Here is a 6,244-nt window from a genome sequence, read left to right as displayed (position 1 = left end):
TGGGGGCTGGTTACTATATGAGACACTTGTGGGGGGCTGGCTACTGTATGAGACACTAATATGGGGGCTGGGTACTGTATAGGACACTATTGTGGGGGGCTGGCTACTGTATGGGTTAGAATATGGGGGGGCTGGTTGCTGTATGGGACACTACATGTACAGTGGAACCCCGACATAAGAGCTGCTCTACTTAAGAGCAACTCGAGATAAGAGCTGGGAGGGGAGAGATATTTTTGTTCTACTTACAAGCCCAAATTCGAGATACAAGCGCCAAGGAGCTGTCTCCTGAAGCCAAACGCTAACTTCCGCGTTCGGCTTCAGGAGACAGCTGCGAAGCGGCGCGCGTGTTTTAAAAGGTTGCAGCTGGCCTGGGGGGCTCGGGGGGGTGCTTGCAGCTTTCTTTCTTGCTCTTTTTCTTTCTCTCTTTTACCTTCCCTTCCTCTATTTCTTCTTTTCTTCCTCCTTCCCACCTTCTTCCCTCCCTCCCTCCCTTCACTCATTCCTCTCTTACTCTCCCCTTTCATAAGTTTCCTTGCTTCCTTCCTCTGTTCCTGTCCCTTCCCCCTTTCTTTCTTTCTTTCTTTCTTTCTTGCTCTTTTTCTTTCTCTCTTTTACCTTCCCTTCCTCTATTTCTTCTTTTCTTTCTCCTTCCCACCTTCATCCCTCCCTCCCTCCCTTCACTCATTCCTCTCTTACTCTCCCCTTTCATAAGTTTCCTTGCTTCCTTCCTCTGTTCCTGTCCCTCCCCTCTTTCCTTCCTTCCTTCCCACCCTCCGTCCATTCATTCACCCATTCCTCTCTTGATCGCTTAAAGCCGGTCCCTGGTGCAAAAAGGGTTGGGGACCTCTGTCCTACAGGATTGGGTGGCAGAGAAGTTGAACATATGTAAATTTAAAAGTTTAAGAAAGTTTACAAGTTAAGTGAAAGAAACTTCATTATTCATTTATATGTACATGTACATTTCTTCATTAAAAACATGTCTTTCTACATAATTTAGACTAACTTTGTGAGTTTTTTGAGGGCTGGAACCAATTAAAATTATTTACATTAATTCCTATGGGGAAAAGTCGTTCGAGATAAGAGCTGCTCGACTTAAGAGCCCAGGTCCGGAACGAATTAAACTCGTATCTCGAGGTACCACTGTACATGTATGTGGGGTTTCCCTAAAGTTGCACAGCCCCACATACATGTACATGAATGTGTTAAACTGTCACTGAGTGATTCTGTGTAGTGACAGTTCAGACAATTCATGTTGTGTTTTACCTTTTTTTTCTTTTTTTTACACTTTACTGTTCACTCTCTTCTCTCTTCATCCACATGTACCGGTATACAAGGTGCAAAACTACAATTCCCGTCATGCCTGCACAGAAAAAAGCTGGTCAGGCATGATGGGAAGTGTAGTTGGACTACAAGCGCTGTACTGCGCGTGCGCCGGCGCCATACGTGACACGGCGCTTGCGTCACATCCCCCCGTCCTCTCCATCCAGTCTGCCCTCCGCCGCCGCAACGGACCAGAGAAGAGGAGAGGCGGCGACAGAGGCGGCGGTCTCCAGATGAAGACCTCCCCTGGACGGCGAAGCGAGACAGAGGCTGTCCGGGACACTTTTGGTGAGTATATCGCCGCCCCCCCCTCTGCTCCAGCGCCTCCCCCCCTCCCTGCCTGCATCTTCGCTCCATAAGACGGGGCTGATTTTTCATCCTACTTTGGGAGGAAAAAAACTGCATCTTATGGAGCGAAAAATACAGTACCTTATCTTGTTTAGGAGAGTCCAACATGGTGGAAGTCAATCGGAGAGGATAAAAATAACGTCCCTACTCTACGACTGAGTTTTAAAACTGAGCCCTCTGGGGCAAGTAGGGGGCGGGACAGAATTAATTATTTAAATTCAAACTCAGTCCCTACCAATAAGACTACAGTATAACCCATGTTGGACTCTCCTAAGCAGCGCATTGGAGAAGCAACTGACATCCGGGAGGCCAGAAGGAGCCTAGACCAGGGGTAGGCAAAGTTGTCTCTTCTATGACTTTTTTATTTCAACTCCCAGAATTCCTGAGCCAATCATGCTAGCTCAGGAATTCTGGGAGTTGAAGTCCACATGTCATACAAGAGCCAACTTTGCCTACCCCTGGCCTAGACGATCCAGGGTTGCATTGCGGCTCTGTGTCGTAATGAATTTCAGGAGGAGGGGGACCCCATCTCCTCCATTGGGAAACACCTGAGCTATGGTGGTGAATATAAAGCATCATGCGAGAGGTGGCATGCAGAGCCCGCTCTGTGGGCATGTGCGTCATCGACCCAGCCTAGCTCCATCGCATTTCTTTCTCAGTTTCATTTTCAGGGAAACAAAAGCTTGTGGGACTAAAAAAAAATTTCACTCAATCAATTCCAACTTTGTGAGATCTTCTCCTTTCATGAGAAGTTGGAATTGATTGAGCGAATTTTTTTTCATTCATTCATTCATTCAATCAATCATTCATTCATTCATTCATTCAGTTGTGTTTCTGAATGGTTGTCCCTTTTCCATTCCCAACTCAGCCAGTGTGGACAACTTTCACCATAGGGTTTTGGCCTCTGTGGAGGAAGGTAGGATCATTAAGGAAAAGTCAATAGACGGGAAAATTCTTAGGATAAAAATGCTAAGGATAAGAATGGGAATTTTGATAATGGCGAAGGCCACTCAAGGGCATTGCTCGTTCTTTTCCCAACCAGAGGTTTATTAACAAGTCATTCTGAGGGTTGCTACTGCTTCATGTTTTTTCTCTCTCCTCTCTTTTCCTTGCTTGATATCTGCCATAAAACAATGCATGGTGTGATGTCATCAAAGAGGGTGTTTCCTTAACCCCTAGTGCCAATGGTATCACACTATACATTATGGCTATGCTAGCTGTTGCATGAGAAAGGGAGGAAAATCCTAGGCCAGGGGTAGACAAAGTTGGCTCTTCTATGACTTGTGAACTTCAGCTCCCAGAATTCCTAAGCAAGTCATGCTAGCTCAGGAATTCTGGGAGTTGAAGTCCACATGTCATAGAAGAGCCAACTTTGCCTAGGAAGATGCATCTATTGAGTTCAACCAGTTCAGTTTAAGGTGTTAGCAACATTGTTAGGTATCAGATAGGGGCCTTTCCCAAACTGGATATGCAGATATGGAATTGGAAATTGCCTGCATGTAAAACAGGTCAAGCATCAAATTCTAGGCAATGCTCAGGTTATTAAATTGCTTGAGATATGGAAGAGTAAAATAAATAGTAGAGTTGATGAAAACCAGCAAGAGGATCAGCAGAAAGACTACTTGTGAAGTAGAGGAAGACAAAATATTATCTTTCTTCCTGCAAGTAATGGAGGAAAGAGGCAGCTTGAGTCTATGCAAAGGATTCAAGAGGTCCATGGGTGTTTCAACTGGGTTTATTTCAACATGGCCAACTCTCCATAGGATGATTCACTGCGGGACAAGAATTACAGTAATATCAAAGAAATTGTGGAATAGAATCACTGAAGAATGGAAAATTTAATATTTTAATATGTATTTTAAATAATAAAATTGAATTGTTAAATTGTCCCATGGCGAGTTGTCCTGAGGTGAGTTGGCCATGGTGAGTTGGCAGTGGCAGGCTTGGTTGCAGCGACTTGGCTGGGCTGGATTGATTGATTGGTTGATTGATTGACTGACTTACTGACTCAATCATTCATTCATTCATTCATTCATTCATTCATTCATTCATTCATTCATTCATTTGTGTTTCTGAATGGTTGTCCCATTTCCATTCCCAACTCAGCCAGTGTGGACAACTTTCACCACCAAAGAAATTGCTGAATACGTTCGCTGGAGAAGATATGTGGTTTGGAGAATCTGAGAGAAGTAGACTTGAATTTAGAGGGAAGGACTTGGGACTAGGAAGAGAGAGAGAGAGAGAGAGGAACTGCAAATGGGACCATGCAGAATCTGTTACTTTTAAAGTCAAGGAAGGAAGAAATTAAGGAAAATTACTTTGTGCATAAAAGGCACCATTAAAACACAATAATTGAATATTTTATAGTTATAATACATTATTTTAATATAAAACATGGATTTATAAACAAAATAATTTTTAAATATTTAAATTCATGGGGATGTACATGAATGCGCAGGGTCGGACACATATGGGGGGTCAAAAATGCATGCAGGCAGTGGAGGGGCAGGGGGTCACTTGCATATGCATGGAGTGGGGGAGCATAGGGGGAGTGCGCACATATGCAGGGTGCATGCAGGGGAGTTGTGTGGGCAATTGCGAGGCTGGGTGTGTGTCGCACAAGCATTGCATTATGGGTGTGCAAGTATGCTTTCGGCAAGTGACAATAAAAATGTTAATCACCAATGTGTTAGGGTAACACCTCTTTAGCCTATTTAAAGTCTTGCATGTCATCTAATATATTATTATTATTATTATTTATTAGATTTGTATGCCGCCCCTCTCCGTGGACTCAGGGCGGCTCACAACACAATAAAACAATTCATAACAAATCTAATAATATACAATTTAAAATTTAAAATAGTTAAAAAAAACCATTTTTAAGCAGACATACCTACAAACATACCATACATAAATTATATAGGCCCGGGGAAATATCTCAATTCCCCCATGCCTGACGACAAAGGTGGGTTTTGAGAAGTTTACAAAAGGCAAGGAGGGTAGGGGCAGTTCTAATCTCTGGGGGGAGCTGGTTCCAGAGTCGGGGCCGCCACAGAGAAGGCTCTTCCCCTGGGGCCCACCAACCGACATTGTTTAGTTGACGGGACCCGGAGAAGACCGACTCTGTGAGACCTATTCGGTCGCTGGGATTCGTGCAGCAGAAGGCGGTCTCGGAGATATTCTGGTCCGATGCCATTAAGGTCTTTATAGGTCATAACCAACACTTTGAATTATGCCCAGAAATTGATCGGCAACCAATGCAGACTGCGGAGTGTTGGTGTGACATAGGCATATTTTGGAAAGCCCATGATTGCTCTCGCAGCTGCATTCTGCACGATCTGAAGTTTCCGAACACTTTTGAAAGGTAGCCCCATGTAGAGAGCGTTACAGTAGTCGAGCCCCGAGGTGATGAGGGCATGAGTGACTGTGAGCAGTGAGTCCCGGTCCAAATAGGGCCGCAACTGGTGCACCAGGCGAACCTGGGCAAACGCCACCCTCGCCACAGCTGAAAGATGGTTCTCTAATGTGAGCTGTGGATCGAGGAGGACGCCCAAGTTGTGGACCCTCTCTGAGGGGGTCAATAATTACCCCCCCCACAGTGATGGACGGATAGATGGAATTGTCCTTGGGAGGCAAAACCCAAAGCCACTCACTCTTATCCGGGTTGAGTTTGAGTCTGTCGACACCCATCCAGGCCTCAACAGCCTCCAGGCACCGGCACATCACTTCCACTGCTTCGTTGATTGGACATGGGGTGGAGATGTGAAGCTTGGTATCATCAGCGTACTGATGATACCTCACCCCATGCCCTTGGATGATTTCACCCAGCGGTTTCATGTGGATATTGAATAGCAGGGGGGAGAGGACCGACCCCTGAGGCAACCACAAGGCAGAGACCTCGGAGTCGACCTCTGACCCCCCACTAACACCGACTGCAACCGACCGGAGAGGTAGGAGGAGAACCACTGAAGAACAGTGCCTCCCACTCCCAACCCCTCCAGCCGGCACAGAAGGATATCATGGTCGATGGTATCGAAAGCCGCAGAGAGGTCAAGAAGCACCAGGACAGAGGATAAACCCCTGTCCCGGGCCCGCCAGAGATCATCCATCAACGCAACCAAAGCAGTTTTACAATTAGAGTCGAGCTCCACCCGGATCTGAGCGATTTTATCAGCGAAAAACGTGTTAAAATCCTCGGCACTACTCTGCAAGGGCTCCCCAACTCCCCCCTGATTAAGAAGGGAGCGGGTCACCCTAAACAGAGCGGCCGGGCGGGATTCCGCTGATGCAATCAAGGCGGCATGATACGCGCATCTTGCCGCCTTGAGCGCCACTTTGTAAGTCTTAATAAAAGCTCTTACAAGTGTTCGATCGGATTCAGACTCACTCTTCCTCCATCGCTTCTCTAGACGTCTCTTCTGGCGTTTCAACTCCTGGAGCTCCTCGTTGAACCATGGAGGTCTACGGGGTCTAGCGCCATGGAGATGTCGCAAAGGCGCAATCTGATCAAGAGCCTCCATTGCAGCCTTCTTCCTGGCCTCCGCAAGAGACTCTGCCGAACTGTGGACAAGTGCAT

Source organism: Erythrolamprus reginae, chromosome 2, assembly GCF_031021105.1.
Source record: "Erythrolamprus reginae isolate rEryReg1 chromosome 2, rEryReg1.hap1, whole genome shotgun sequence".
Lineage (NCBI taxonomy): Eukaryota > Metazoa > Chordata > Lepidosauria > Squamata > Dipsadidae > Erythrolamprus > Erythrolamprus reginae.
This window is presented reverse-complemented; position numbering follows the sequence as displayed.